This window comes from Zingiber officinale, chromosome 6B (assembly GCF_018446385.1).
Source record: "Zingiber officinale cultivar Zhangliang chromosome 6B, Zo_v1.1, whole genome shotgun sequence".
NCBI lineage: Eukaryota > Viridiplantae > Streptophyta > Magnoliopsida > Zingiberales > Zingiberaceae > Zingiber > Zingiber officinale.
Genome location: NC_055996.1, coordinates 123,980,452 through 123,996,973, shown reverse-complemented (window position 1 = coordinate 123,996,973; position 16,522 = coordinate 123,980,452). Strand labels below are relative to the sequence as shown.

At 46.0% G+C, this 16,522-nt stretch overlaps 1 long non-coding RNA gene across 2 annotated transcripts; it reads right to left on the bottom strand.

The window, feature by feature from the left end:
- Nucleotides 1–214: 214 nt before the first annotated feature.
- LOC121990624 lies at nucleotides 215–1,543 on the bottom strand. 2 transcript variants are annotated; one of them, XR_006114645.1, is made up of 4 exons: nucleotides 972–1,543; nucleotides 818–892; nucleotides 654–727; nucleotides 215–264 (listed from the first exon to the last, which is right to left on the bottom strand). It is a non-coding gene; the product is annotated as an uncharacterized LOC121990624 (long non-coding RNA). The 2 variants fall into 2 exon arrangements; XR_006114644.1 differs by lacking the exon at nucleotides 215–264 and having other exon boundaries at nucleotides 609–727.
- Between the last annotated feature and the right edge of the window lie 14,979 nt (nucleotides 1,544–16,522).

Below are 16,522 nucleotides of genomic sequence, written 5' to 3'. Positions count from 1 at the left end.
TATCTGATACCTACTAATATAGTATCTACATCGATAGCAATAAGAGACTGTATAGAAACAGACATGAGTAGCTCAAAGATTGAGTGGAAGTATCAAGCACAGGAAGAATAAGAGTGGAGTCAAGATAAACACAGTATCTATCTGAATATAAAGCTCATGCACTAGAGTCAAAATACTAAAGAGATAAAGCAAGAAATACCCGCCTTTATCTGTCAATCGTGACAAACTAATCCCACGTCGAGACGCACATCTCGAATCCAAGTCCTGCGATCACATAATATATTTTGCTAATTATATACAACAACTAGCTAAACCTAAAACCCAATTCTAATTCAATTAGATAACCGTTTAATTTCACCTAACAATCCAAATCTAACTAAATGATAAGTTCCTCTTTTATCCACCAATTAATTCTTAAAACAACTTCCTTTGCCTACGCCAATTATCCAATCTAGTTTAATTTCATCAACTACTAGCATCATGGATCAAACATGCAAGATTTATCCACCTTAATCACATCTAAAAATCCAATCTAAGATAGCTAATTACTCATTCATCATGTTATCACATCTTAACAACTCAAATAGAATTTGATCCAATCCATAACAACCTAATACCAACAAGAGATCAACCAAAACACTATAGTAACTTACCATGAATCAAAGCCCTCAATCCAGCTCTAAAACCTTCACATTTCACATGCAAGTGGATTTTCAATCCAAGTACCCTTAAACAGAACAATCTAACATGAGACTCAAAGAGGATAATCTTGAAAGAAAACTAAATCAACAAAGGAGCAACGATCGGATGCTTATACCTCACCAATGATCTGATGGAGCTGCTCCATGACCACCAGAGAACCAATTGGGGCAGCAAGGCAAGGTCAAGCTCACTGCCAGTACATAGGTAAGCTGCCACGAGTATATTGGAGCACAACGAGTAAGAAAATCCATTCAAGAGCATCCACTCACCATTAGGGCAGACGACGACCCACGGTGGTGAAAGAGCCTCACTGGTGACGACCAGCCCGCCTGGAATGTCGACATCAATGATCGATGATCAGCACTGTGGAAAGCACAACTAGGGCACAACGTCGGTGATGTAAGTTAGGGCACGGATCGATGGGATGATGCAGGCTCGTGGTCGGAAATGGCAACTTGCGGAGGAAATCCGACTAGGGCAAGCGACGAGAAGCGCCGGTGGTGAACGGATCGAACGATGACAGTAAGAAGAATAGAGGAGAAAGGGATTTGAGCGAGTGCACAGCCTCGGCATCACCAAATCTCCCATGGCTGGCGGTGAATCGATGGTGTGACGAGCCGACGTCCGAAATGGACAGCTGCTTCGGTATCCAGAGGTGTCGGCGGCTACTCCTTTGGTCGGCGACGAAGACAAGATGAAGAGGCGATCACAGCAAGAGGGGCGAAGGAGAAGAGGAAGGGGATCGGGTGGAAAGGGTTCGGCGGCGATGAAGAGAAGAGGAAGAGAGGCCAGCGGCGATGAGGAGGTTTAGGGGAAATCGGGAGAGGGAGAGGGAGAGGGGGTGTCGGCGGAGAGGGTGAGGAGAGCAAACTTAGGGTTTTAAATTAAGCCCTAAGTTGATTTCCTCAATCAATTCCCACTTATTAGGTATTTCAAACAGGCTTTCTCCCATACCTATTTATTCATCCCCGCAAACTACCTCATATGAACTCCGTTTAAATCCCAGAAAATTTCTAAAAATTCCTGAAAAATCCCATAAACTTATCTGACAAATAACCTTATTATTTAATTATTATCTGGGTGTCGTATTTTATAGACATATATATATATATATAGATAACCATATGAAGTCTTATAGCAAGCCACTCTAATGAACTAGTTACCATAACTAGCATCCACATTCAACTCTTGACATCCCAATGTCTTCAGCAAGTAGAAAACGATTGCTTGGCAAACCAAGGAGTATAACCCGTGCTAGTCTTATAGAATTGATGATGTCCAAATGCATCAATTCGATGACTAGGGAAATTCCAATACGTTCATAATTGCACATATAGAGATAATTACTAGTTGTGATCCAATCACAATTTCTCTCATGTTATGAATTGTATTACGGATATTCAGTAAATGGGTTTAAGATAATCAAATATATAATATGCACTCAAATAGTGAATCTATATTTAGTAAAAATTGTAAGGCGGTTGCTTTAGGACATCCCTCAAAATCTAACACCTGACCAAGTCCAAGTACCTGAACAATCCGGGGGCCCATATCAAGTCCAGGCGCCTGTACAGTTTGGGCACTCGGACCCCCTGGGCACCCCCAGGGGCGCCTCCCTTAGCGAGGCTTCTAATGGACTAGTCAGCATGGTCCGGGCGCCCGGAGCTACTTCAGGCACCTAGACTAGATAACCTTGATCCGTTGCAATATAGATAATGTTTTATCCACGCCCAGGCACCCAGAGCCGTTCTAGGCACCCGGAGCTACCACGTCTAGGGGTGAGCATTCGATTAATTCGGTTAATTTGATATTAATTTTGTATAAATTCTTTTTATTGTTATTTTAAACAAATTTAGTTAATTCGGTGTTAACTGAAATAACTAATTCGGTTAATTCAGTTTTAGTAAAACTTTGATTTGATTTGGTTAGCCAATACTAAATCGATTTTTGGTTAATTCGGTTAATTTATGGACCAAATTAACCGAATGCTCACCCCTAACCACGTCAACAAAAGGATAGATTTGACCAACAGGCTATAAATAGAGTCCTGGTCTTAGTAGTTTAGATAATCACTTGTACACAAATTCATTTTCTTTTCTGTCCACTACTTTATGAGTTGTCAATGCTATAAGAGGCTACTTAGCCCAAAGAAAAATTTTAGTGAGCTTTTCATAGTCTTGGATTAGCAATCCTTTGATTGCAAATCAAGTAAATTCTATGCCTTTTTCTTTTATCAATTAGTTTATTAATTCTTTTATATATAAGTGTTTCTCTAACTTAGTTTTAAAAGATCGAGAAAGATTTGATTTTATTTTCAAGTCGCCATAAAGGGACCTACAGACCTGGTGGATCAAACAATCAAGGTTAAGTAAGTCATCAAAGGATAAGTGGAGGTAAGCACTAAGGAGAGAAACCCAGTGAGGACACATTCCTGATTGAGGGAATAGTAGGCATCGATCCGACCTAGGATTTCAATAAAATCCGAAAGTATGACTGAATAGTCTTGTGACTGTCAAAATATTTATTTTTTATATTATGTCTATTTTGTTAACCTTATGGTATAGAACATTGAAGCTGGAAGCTTGCTAGAAAAAGGAGTTCCAAGCGTCCGGGAAGGGACTAGGTGCCTGAAGTGGGGCTAGGCGCTTAGATGATCCTAAACCCAACCACTTGTTTAGATGAGTTGGCGCACTCTAACTGGACGGTACACATCAACGTCCAGGCACCCGAGGGTGGTCCAGGTGCCTAGGAGTGGATATAGGCTACTAGATAAAGTATCATCGAGATGCAGCCATGTCAGCATTCCAGAGATAGTTTAGGCATCCAGAGATGGGCAACTCAATATCGAAGCAGGATCAAATATGCCTCAGTCCAGGTGCCCGGGGTAGTCCTGGCCCTCAGAAATGTCAATAAAAGGAGGTCAACAACATCTTTCAAAATACAACATCTTTTACATGAGACTTTACAACTATTATGCTGCTATGACCTTGCACTTCTATCACTCGACTACATCCGACTGTTGCCTGTAGATTGACACCAATACACAAGCACATCCATTTCGACATCATTGTGTTGGGTAATAATTTATTTTAAAGTCAATTATTTTTATTGCATAAGGAAGTGTAGATTTGTTCACTTTTCTCTTCTTCTTTGTACTCGATTACTCTACCAGGAGTTTATTGGTAGAGAATTTTAATGGATTACCCATCGATAGGTCCAAGGGGTCTGGGTATGGGAGTAAGAGTCACCGAAGTCTCCGAACTAAGTAAAATTGACCTTGTCTTTGTTGGTGCAAGTTGCACCAGAATCAAACCTAAGTTTTGATGTTGTCAAAGGTTCAAGTTAAGTCTTGTTATGATCTAACAAGTTGACTGAGTGTGCAGGCTATTTACTTAACCAAGAAAGACCTAGTTGGAGGCTAGGCAGGAGAAATTTTAGCAGATCGTGGAACCCAGGTGCAAGTCCAAGTGGGTCGAGGGAACCCGATGCTTGGTGGTGCGATCGAGAGGTCTGGAGGACCAAAGATCAAAGGAAAAGTCCTGGCCAGCCGATCAAAGCTAAGTGAAAAGTCCAAACTAGATCTGAAAGATCTAAGTTTGGTAGGTAGGTTGAGGTAAACAACTGGAGGAGCGACAGTGAGGTCGGGTTCCCGAAGAGGACAACCTTAGGTCGCTGATCCAACTGAAGAAACTGGGAAGGTTTCTAAGTTGAGATCAAGACAGGTCTACTGTCTTTTATATATTACTCATGCATCATAATATTATTACTGTGCCAACATCTGTCTTGCAGGAGTTTCTTTCTGACATTGTTTTGTAGGGCCGGCTAGATTGGTCGACCGAACTTGAGAATCGGTCGACCGAACAAGAATTCAAAAGCAGTGTTCCAATCAGACCAGAACAACCCGAGTCAGATCAAAGTTTGATCGGTCGACCGGACCTTATGATCGGTCGACCGAACCCTGATGACTCATCATAGACAGTAACTATCAGAGCAGAAGGAAACTACACTGATCGGTCGACCGAACCCATTGATCGGTCGACCGAACCCATTGATCGGTCGACCGAACCCATTGATCAGTCGAACAAACCCATTGATTGGTCGACCGATCCAATCAACATTAAAGGCGCATTAAATAAAGATCTCGGCAGATTTTGACGAACAGGGAAAGGGCTTGTTCGGTCGACCGAAAAGATGGATCAGTCGACTGAACCATTAAAAACCAGTTAATGCAGAATATCGAGCCAGCATCAGACTTCGACCAGGAAGGAGGGGAGCGTGTTCAGTCGACTGAACAGGGGGATCAGTCAACCGAACGTCCAGTACACCTATAAAAGGAGGCTCGAAGTATGAGGTTGACGACTAGTGACTACTAATCATCTCAAAGTTCTTCTTTGCAAACGAATAGTGCTACAAGTTATCATCAGCTGTGCAAACTACTCCGTCTGGAAATACCGACCACGCTTCAACCTTCAATTAGTACTGTCGGTATACTTTACTCGTATTGCATTTAAATACAAATAAGATAGTAGGATTGTTACTATCTTATATTTTTGTATCTGTACGATCTGCTTCTTTCCGAAGGATTTTGGAAAGAAGAGTTATAGTGATTGCCCATCGGTGCGGTCAAGGACCGCGGGCCTTCGAGTAGGAGTCGAGCTAGGCTTCGAACGAAGTAAAAGAATTTATCTATCTTTTTATTTTCCGCTGCGCAATTATGATTTTAAAGTTAAAGAAAAGTTTTTAAAAGAGCGTGATATTCATCCCCCCCCCCCCCCCCCAACCCCTCTATCGCTTGCATCCGATCTATCAGTCTTTATTTTTGGTTTTCCATTTCGATTTTTTCTTAGTTTGTTTTATTCCACTGTGCACTCAGTTTTTAAAAAGAATGAGTTTTAAAAATATACGTGATTCACCCCTCTCTCTCTCACATGCACATGATCCTACACAAGTATAATGACAACTTAGAGTAGAAGCTTGAGTATAGTCGTCAGAGTAGCATTTCAGCATTGTAACAGAGTTTCGGAGCAATGTGAGTGTCATTTGGACGTGTGAAAACTTATTCTAAGCTGTTGATCAAGGCCATCTTTTATAGCCTTATCTAAGTGCTTGGATCCCTTCCAGGGGCCTCAATCAAAGCCTATCTGATCTGCTACTATCACAGCTTATCCACTTCCAGGCACCTGAATCCATTCCAAGCACCTTGATCATTGATGTCGTGAGTTCTAGGCGAAGCTGTATCCTGGTCTAGTCTATCCCATCCTGTGCACCTAGATCCCTTCCAAGTACCTAGATTTTGACGTGCATTGACTAATCAGAGGTTGCCACCTCATTCTTCCACGAGCTGAGGTGATCATGGTGTCTAGATCCCTTTAAGGCGCCTGTATCAGCTTAGGGAGCCTAGATCCTTTCCAGGTGCTTAGATCAACTCTTCCAGACTTTTTGAGTTCTTCATTATAGAGTTAGCATAGAAAACACAATAATATGAAATAAAATGATTTGATAATCTTTGGACTGTCTGATCCTAACTTTTAGGTTTCGCTGAAACCTAGGTCAAACTAGTGCCTACTGTTCTCTCAACGCAGAACACATTCTTACCTACTCCTCTTATTTACTTTTTTTTTTCAAACATCAAGTTCTTCATACCTGTTTGGACTTTTGCTCAGCATACGATCTTGACCTCCAAGAATTTTCGCTAGATGTTCGGTTCTCAGCTAGTCTAGACTTTTGTCTGGTGTCCACGACCCCTAGGGCTTCTCACCTAGTGCCCTCAACTCCTAGGACTTTTGCCTGACATCCTCGATCTACCAAGACTTTTGTACAGTCCACTCGACCAGGACTTCTTTACCCAATCCACTAGACCATGACTTATTTGCCCACTCGACCAGGACTTGTTTACCTAGCCTCAACTAGGACTTTCCTGTACACTTAGTCAAGATCATTAGAGCAACAATAAGTCTTAACTTTGAACATTTGCCAATATCAAAACCAAATTCGATTATCTAGTGCTCCTAGCACCAACATATATCATATTCTTTTCTTCATTTATGATAGTCAGGATCCAATGGTACTGTACAAATGACACAGTGTTCTATGAGATGAAGTAGATGTTATCTCTGTTTGATGGTTCCAACTGAACAATAATATGTTATGATAATTTACTATCATCTTTGTGCACACCGCATGTTGGTATGTTGCCATGATTCTCAATGAGACATACTAAGCCATATTTTCTTCCTTCAAATATTTGTAAAGGTTACTTGATGCAGAACCAACATAGGAAAACCCCACTACAAAAACCCCCTTATTACCAACAAAGCTATCGGCTACGAGCAAGTGAATGGCCAAACTCATGGCAATGAGCTAGCAGGAGACCAAGGTAAAATGGCCGCGAGAAGGCAGTTGACCAAGCTCATGACCATGAGCTGCGGCAGCCCAAGCTCGCGGCCACGATTGGCGGTAGCCTAAACTCAGGGTTGCAAACTTGGCTAGTCAAGCAAAGAGAGACAAAAAAGAGAGAGGAGCATACCTAGATCGAAGATGTTGTCAGAGAGAGAGACACTGGAGAGAGAGACGAGAGAGATGTCGCTGCTAGAAGAGGAGGGTTGCTCTCGTAAGAAAATTAGGGATTAACCCTAATTTTTATCCAGGACTACTGACAGAATCACAATTCATCCAAGAAGAGTTATCGATGGAATTGTGTTTCAGTTGGAAATTACTAACAGAATTATGATTTCGTCAGTAACTCTAGACAGGCTTACTGATGGAATCATAATTCCATTAGTAGCCCGGGTTCTCACTATTGGTACAGTTAGCACCAATGGTCAAACTTACATTTTGATGAATAACAAATGAATTAAAGTTAGACATTGTGTTGTCTAACCTTGTTACCAAGTGTGCAAGAATTGACGAGTCTAGAGGATCTGACGCCTGGCTGAAGCCTAGTTAGGTCTGCGGGACCTGACAGCTGGCCAAATTCTAGTTGGGTTTATGGACTTGACAACTAGTGGGAAGACCTAGTGGGTTAAAAGGCAAGCCAAATGACTTCAAATAGTAAGTAAAGTAAGTTACTGGAGGAGAGTAATCAGTGAGTATGAGTCTCGGTAGGACTGTAAGCATTGGTTCATTTAGGTCCATTTTGGAAGGCTAAACTGAGACCATGACTAAATCCTGGTCTTGGTAAGATAGAATTTAATTAATAATATTATTTTATTATTGTGCTAACTTTGTTTTACAAGTTATTTTTTATTAATAGCCTAACATGAACTTGTAGGGTTGAATGACAAAAATCAACTTCGGATGAACAGTATCCAAAGCGCCTGAGAGTTGCACGAAGGCACCTTGGATTAGCACTTGGAAACGACCTAGACTCGTCAGAGGTGCCCTCGAAAAGATAAAATTGACGGATAAGGCTTTGTGGTGTGGAGGTGCCCTGGAGACATTGGAGGTGCTTCGGATGCGTATTGGAGGCACCTCAGAGTGATTAGAGGTGCCCTCGTGTGAATAAAAACCGAAGCTTACAGAGTTGATCAAGTTTAAAGTTTATGAGATCAATTTTGAAGTTGGAGGTGCCTCGGATGGAGTTGGAGGCACCCTTAATACTCAATAAATGACCTGTTCAACCAGCAGAAATAATAGAACTCACATACAAGCTTCAACGATCCTTCTATTGCTCTGACTACGTGAAATCTACTATGCTACTGCCGAGCTACTATTCTGCTTCATCCAACAGCTGCCGGCAGACCGACACCAACACTCAAACTCTCAATTCGACAATCTTATATTGGTAACAATTTAGTTTAAGTTGTTTATTTTGTTGCTAAGGTAGTGTAGGTTGTTACACTGTCATTTACTTCGTTCTTGTACTTGATTCCCTTTTTTGGTGGTTCTGAAAAAGATTTTTAGTAGATTGCCCATCAATACAATCCAAGGGATCATGGGTTTTGGAGTAGGAGTCACCGAAGACTCTGAACTAAGTAACCGAACATGTCTTTATTTTTCTCGTGTTCTTATTTTATTCTTTCCATTGTGCACTTTCTTTATAAAATCGAAAAAGATAGTTTTTAAAGTACACTTGATTCACCCCTCTCTCTCTCTCTCTCTCTCTCTCTCTCACGTGCACTGATCCTACACTCACCTTCTTGACAGAATTCAAATCCTGCCGGGAAGGTAAGAACTAAAACCCTAATTTCCTTGAGCTACCGATAGAATTGTGATTCCATCGATAACCCTGTCTAGAGTTATAGACAAAATCACAATTTCATCGGTAATTCCCAACTGAAACACAATTCCTTCGGTAACTCTTCCCAACAGAATTGTGATTCCTTCGGTAGCTTGGGGAAATTAGGGTTCGGTTCTTATCTTCCCGATAGATTTTAGATTTCGTCAGGGGTTACCGACAGAACCCCAATTTCATCAGGGTAGTGCGACAGAATACCATTTCTATCATTATATCCTGATGGAATACAATTCCGTCAATAATTCCATCGCTAATCTAGGATTTTTATTGTAGTGCCCAATCGTCAATGTTTTGACTGGGATATAGAATCGAGGATTTGTGTGCGCTCACGTGTAGTTGTTTTAGAGATTTACATTGTTACTGGGTGGAACCCATAACCGCCAAGCTTTGTGTTCGCAAAATATTGTTTAGTACTTTTTTAGAGTAACTGAACGACTTTTTTTTACTATTTTCAGTAATTTTTATTTTTATGGTATTTAAAGTATTTTTGGTATGTTAGGAATCTATGATTTAGGGTTTGTCTATATAAATGTCATATTTAGTTGTTTGAGGTATTATCATCTATATTGAATAAAGTTTTTTTTTGTAAAATCTAGAGAATGACGAGGTTCTTTTTATTTTTGATGGTTTCTCTTCTTGCTTTCTTCTTAATTCTCCCTTCTCGTCATCACGTGGGATAATCGGTATCCTGCCTGACATCATAACTACACTCAAATAATAGATAACTTGGTTAGAAATGTTTCACAATATCGATTTCAAGTGTGGAAAGAAACTAAAAGTACAAGTATGTTGCTTGCTTATATACACCAAGATTTTTTTTTGGTACTAGGAGCATAACATTAAATCCAAAGTTTTATATATGATTAAGATTAAAGTTAGATTTGTTGAGATTTAATGAGTTTGTGTCAAGTATGTAGGAGCATGTTGATAGATAGTGAAGCTGATCCCGTCCGGAGGCTGAGTCAGACGGAGGCTGGTCGCGGTGGTCTGGTTGTTGACGGGAAGTCGCAGGTGATTCGGCTCCCACGGGTGGCTGACGCTGCTGCAGGACCCTGCGCACACTCAGACGATCTCCCCCTTCACGTTAGAGACCGAAACCCAGGGAAAAAGTCCCCGGATCAGGCCCTCCGACGCTTAAGTCAGGTCCTTTTTCCCCAGAAAAAAGCAGAGAGAAGAAGAAGAAAGAAACAGTTGTGGAAAAAAGTGACGAGGGAGTGTGTGCGCGTACCTGCATACGAGGGATTTCTTGCCTTTTATGCCTCCTCCTTTTGGAACCTGCCATCCTGTCAGAAAAAACGTTAGACGCTGGGCTTTGTCGCCTCCTTCCGGACACCTGTCGTACTGCCATTTGTTGTGCAAGCATCTTTCCGTTTTGGAACCTCCGCCTTCGTACATGGATTTTGTCTTGTAGTGGGGGACAGCTGGCAGGCTACTAATGGTTATGAGGGCATCTTTTCATTTTAGGAATCTCCGCTTTCGCCCGCAGTGTTGATATGTAATGACTCTCTTCGGCGGACCGTTGAGATTCTCCGCACCCGTGCTACTTAGCTCTTCCGATCCATTGTGTCCTGCATCGGCTTGTACCCGTTGTTCGCATTTCCGGGCCTCCAACTCACAGACCTGCAGCCCTAGCTGTCTAGACACAGCTACGCTGATCTTCAACCTGCATCCCGCGCTCTGTATTTCCTGGCCCTCAACCGCAGGTCTGTAGCTCGGGCTGCTTCTGATCAGCTCTGCCGCTTCCGACCCATTGGCCTATACTTCCAGTTCTTTGAATCGCAGGCCTATAGATCGGACTTCCCCTAAACAGCCCTGCCGATGCCGACTTGTATCCTGCGCTTTGTACTTCATGGCCCTCAACCGCAGGCCTGTAGATTGAGCTGACTCTGCTCAGCTCTGCTTACTTCCAGTTCTTTGAATCGCAGGCCTATAGATCGGACTTCCCCTAAACAGCCCTGCCGATGCCGACTTGTATCCTGCGCTTTGTACTTCATGGCCCTCAACCGCAGGCCTGTAGATTGAGCTGACTCTGCTCAGCTCTGCTGATTCTGACCTGTGATTGGTACCTCGCCTGTCGTCTCCCTTCGTTCTCCTACTGCTTATCCCCTTTGATCAACAAGTCTGTCGGGTTTCCGGCTACCCGACTATCCCCTATGCTCAATTTTAACTGCCCCGTCAGCTTGACTATTTGACCGCCAAGTCGCCTTGACTGCCACATCTTCATGACTTTTAACCGCCACATCCTCTTGACTTTTGACCGCCACATGGCCTTGACCCTTCTCCCCTTTCCTTCTGGGCCCCTCCATTACCAACCGTATCACAAGCCTCCCTCACAAGTCTAGTCGAAGGAGGACGACAGTCTGACTGACTAGACCTTCGCACCTCTCTACGACCTCTGCATATCTCTGAGACTTCAGCATATCTCTGTGCTTCTACCTCAGCACATCTCTGTGACCTCAGCATATCTCTGCGCGCTCTGCTTCCTGCGTCACGCACCAACTTTTGTGTCGCGTCGCCTAGGCTTCCACATCAACCTTTGTGTCGCGTCGCCTGGGATACCATGCCTCCTTAATTGCATCGGCAGTCGGCTGGGGCGTCGTTCCCACGCCTCTGTTTTGACTTGGCCACCCGCCTTCTTTATAAATAGCCTCACGGCCACTTCTTTACTCTATCCTTCTTCATTCCTGCTTCCCTACTTTTCCTTTGCCAACCCACGTTCTGCCAGCTTCTTCTCCCCGAGATGCATTCTCCTTCCTCTGACGAAGTTGACCAACCGCCCTCCCAAATGCAGCTAGATCAACTAACCTCGCTGTTTGTCGCGAGGGAACGCGAACTAGAGAGCGTGTCCCGGGATCGAGATCGCCAGAAGGCTGCCCTGCATTCCATGGAAGATCAGTATCGTCTCGCAAAGCATTGCGTGCATGCGGAGAAGACGAGGAAGGAGCAGTGCCAGGCTAGCCTGCAGCGTCAACTTGGTCTCCAGGAACAGTTGCGTCGAGAGCATGAAAAGGAGCTCTCCCTCCTCCGCGCGGGCCTCGAGGATAAGCAACGCACTATCACTCAGCAGCAAGCGGTCATCAGATCTTTATGCACGGAGCTGGCTCGAGCTGTGAACGCCCCTGAATCTTCCGACAGGTCTTCACGCGGAAGTGTTCATTCCCCCTGGCCAATTCCTTCCCCGAGTCAAAGCTGGTCTGGGGGATAGTTGTCTCAGTGGCTCCTTTGTCATACGGCGTTCCTGCTTGTGGCCTTGGCTGTATCACCTTCTTATTGGACTGTGTTGCGGTGCTTGTACATCTGTCTCCTTTCGACATGGTCTTTCCTGCTCAATTTTCATCTAGCAAGTATTTTTTAGGAACTGGCCTGTATGTAAGAGTCAAGAATCGCTTCATGATTCCTTTTCATGTATGAATTTTGGATAATAAAACCGACATAGTGCTTAAGACTTAAAACTGTAATGAACGCGCAAAACCTGATTTCGTAGTTAATACTGACGCTCTAGGAGTAGGGTAGATGACGTTCCGCATCCTTTGCCCTGCGTATTTGCTGCATATTTGAAATTTGCGTAAAGTAAAGCCAGATGTAGCTGACCTGATTATGGAAAACGCTCCGCTCAAGGTGAGGCACGTCCCTCAGAAAGGTAGTCAGGTATAGGCACCGAGCTCGCTTATGATTTTCGCAGAGGAGTTGATTTCTGACCCCGCGTGGGGGCCGACCTGAAAGGTCGTTGGGCGTGAGGACAGGGCTCACTTTCGATTCTCGCATGGGAGCCGACCTAAAAGGTCGTTGGGCGTGAGAGCAGAGCTCACTTATAACTCGCACTGAGGCGAGAGTCTGGGGCTACCGACCTAAAAGGTCGTTGGGCGTGAGCACAGGGCTCACTTATAATTCTCGCATGGGAGCCGACCTGAAAGGTCGTTGGGCGTGAGAGCAGAGCTCACTTATAACTCGCACTGAGGCGAGAGTCTGGGACTACCGACCTAAAGGTCGTTGGGCGTGAGCACAGGGCTCACTTATAATTCTCGCATGGGAGCCGACCTGAAAGGTCGTTGGGCGTGAGAGCAGAGCTCACTTATAACTCGCACTGAGGCGAGAGTCTGGGGCTACCGACCTAAAAGGTCGTTGGGCGTGAGCACAGGGCTCACTTATATTTCTCGCATGGGAGCCGACCTGAAAGGTCGTTGGGCGTGAGAGCAGAGCTCACTTATAACTCGCACTGAGGCGAGAGTCTGGGGCTACCGACCTAAAGGTCGTTGGGCGTGAGCACAGGGCTCACTTATATTTCTCACATGGGAGCCGACCTGAAAGGTCGTTGGGCGTGAGAGCAGAGCTCACTTATAACTCGCACTGAGGCGAGAGTCTGGGACTACCGACCTAAAAGGTCGTTGGGCGTGAGCACAGGGCTCACTTTTAATTCTCGCATGGGAGCCGACCTGAAAGGTCGTTGGGCGTGAGAGCAGAGCTCACTTATAACTCGCACTGGGGCGAGAGTCTGGGACTACCGACCTAAAAGGTCGTTGGGCGTGAGCACAAGGCTCACTTTAAATAGCCGACCTGAAGGTCGTTGGGCGTGAGGACAGAGCTCACTTATAACTCGCACTGGGGCGAGAGTCTGGATACTCCGGTCCGAGACCGGTGGCGATGGCACTGGTCCGAGACCAGTAATGATACTCCGGTCCGAGACCGGTGGCGATGGCGCTGGTCCGAGACCAGTAATGATACTCCGGTCCGAGACCGGTGGCGATGGCGCTGGTCCGAGACCAGTAATGATACTCCGGTCCGAGACCGGTGGCGATGGCGCTGGTCCGAGACCAGTAATAACCCCCAAACGGCAAAGGCCTAGATGCATCACTCTTCTTCGCCTCCATCCGTGCCGCCTACGCCGGCCTCATTGCTTTAGTTAATCTGGTCGCTATTGCTAGCTTTGGGCGTACTCATTTGTGTCGCGTTTCTTCCTGCAATTGCATTACGCACAGTATAGAATTAAGAATGGAAGAGGAAGCGTAAAAACCCTTACTCAACCCTTGGGCCACAGTGCCCTTGCATCTTATGGTGACCCCGCAGTCCTCGCGACGCGCCCGGTTAGCTGCTCAGATCGCGGCTACCCACGCAGAGCTACTCGCTCGGCCAATCCGCATGAGGAACACCCCCGCAGACCTGCTTGCTACTTTTCTGGTCTGGCAATCGCTTATGCCGCCCCGTCTTACCTACGACCCTTTTGAATTGCTTGGCTTCTGCAGCTTCATGAAACTTCCCGCCTAGCCTCGAGCCTTTCACGAAGAATGCTTCTTTTTTGAGGCAACGCCCCTTCATGCATTCTTAGCCTGTTTCTTCCCTTAGTAGGTCGCCCGTGGTTTTAATAGATCCATGCTAACCTGCTCGCCCTTGCTCCTTTTGCTCGCTTTGTTCGGCCACGTAGCTCTTCCTCTGATAGCTGCCTTTGTACCTAGCCCGGCCCGGGCCAACTCTTGCCTCGCATGTCCCTGAAGCCTGCTGACCTGCACTGCCTGTCTCTCTACTGGCTCTTCCGTACACTTTTGTCTTGGTTGGAGCGACTCCTTTAGGAGACGCTTCGTATTTCGAGCCCTCGCCTTTCCCATAATGCCCTCTGGTTATATTTTCGGGGCTCATCACAGAGCGCTCCCTGCCTGCCTCCGCCCCTGCATCCACCGTCCGTTGCGGACTTACGAAAATATCCTTCCTCCACCATACCTATAAGTATCTTCTTCCTCTCTCCCTTTTGTTATGATTCACCATCGCCACGAAGTACTCAAACGTCGCCGCCACCAACTGATCGTTTCTGAGACTGCGCCGCGCTTCTTCTTTTTTCTCCAAGCTTCCCCTTTTCGTCTGTTCCTTCTGTCGCCTGAGATAATCTTCCTTGCAATGGCTTCTCCTTCTTGGGCTTCCTTGCTAGCGGAGCATTTCCCAGGCGCTTCAACTTTTGCTGAGTTAGATTGGGATGACCTACGGTACACTTACGAAATCCCTACTAGCTTTTGCCCCATCATTCCTACTGGTGTGAACTTGTACTTCGATCCCCCGCCGGGTTCTTGTACTTTCTTTACTGAGCAATTCGTATTTGGCCTTCGTCTACCCCGGCATCCTTTTTTGTCTGGAGTGTGCCGCTACTTTAAGATTCCCTTAGGTCAGCTAACCCCCAATTCCATAAAGATTTTATGTGGCTTTGTAGTACTCTGCGAAGTTTGTGAGGTTTCCTGGTCAGCTCCCCTTTTTCATTGCTTCTTCACTCTCGTTCGGCGTGCCGATGGTCTCTTTGATTTCCAAACCCGCAGCCAAACCGCTTTCTTTTCTCCTCTTCCTCCTCCCAGTGCTAACTGGAAGAAAAAGTTCTTTTTTCTCCGATTTCCGGAGGAAACTGACTGGCCCATGCACTGGCAACCTGAACTGCCTCTGACTCCAGCGCTGGACGAATTCCACATGGACCTCCCCTATGCCACGGCTACTGATCGAATGGAGGATTGGCGCTTGAATCTGACGAGACTACTATCTGAAGATCTACTTTCTTTCTTCAGGCTAAGCCGCTGTACCTCTGACACACCGCGCTCCTTGGGTAAGTTCGTGTTGAGTGCCTCCTTTTTTATCACTTTCCCTGTGAGAATGACCTCTCGTGTTGGCGCCTTCAGCTGAGGTTCTGCATCGTGCGTCAGAGGTTCTGCCTCTGCCCCTCGATGACCTGGAGATAATGCGGCGTGGTCGGGCAATCTTGGACAGGAGGCTACTTCCTCATCTTGGATCCGCTTCCTTCGGGGCAGCGACTCAGCCTGCTCCCAGCCCTGCCTCACACGCCGCTCCTCCTTCGCCTGCCTTCTCGAGCCAAGGTCGGGGCCGTGACCAAGCTGCTCACCCAGCCAGACGTGTCTTCCGAGGAGCCTTGCGGGCATCCGGACGCGGTCGCGCAGCTCTTCATCGTGCAGGTCCGAGCTCATCCGGCCGGGGCGCCACAGACAGGGCTGCGACCGCCTCTTCACAGGGTCAGCCTCGCTCTGATGACTCTGACTCTGATAACTAGCCCCTGCTTCATAGGCAGCGCCGAAGACCAGGTCTGACTTCACTGACACTTGATTCTGTTCCTTATACTACCACATTGCCCCCTCTCTGCCGTCGTGACTGGCTATGACATCCCTTCCCTCTTCATTTTTGTTTCCTTTATCTGGCAGCCTCTCCCAATCCTTACAGGGGAAGACCAGCTGCCTTGCGCTCTGCCCCCGTTCCTGCAGAGGAAGACAGCCTAAGCGATCCTCCGAACCTCGCGCCAACAGAGCCCGTTCTCGAACCTCCTTCTGCTCCTCCTGGTGCTGACGCTGGCCCTTCTCAACCTTCCTCCTTCGCTCGCCATCGTTACAGGACCACCATCCCCTCCGAAGCTGCTCTAGCTCGGCGACCCGATGCCCCCACGAGCCTTCTGATGATGAAAGGCTGTCTCGGCAGTTTGTGGGCAGAGAGCATGGATCAAATGGGTAGTGCGCCTCCATTAGTCCAGATGGACAGGTTTTCGAAGTCCTGGGCCAAGGTACGTACCTCTCACCTTACTCCTGCTATTGCATTGCCTTAACTGAAGGT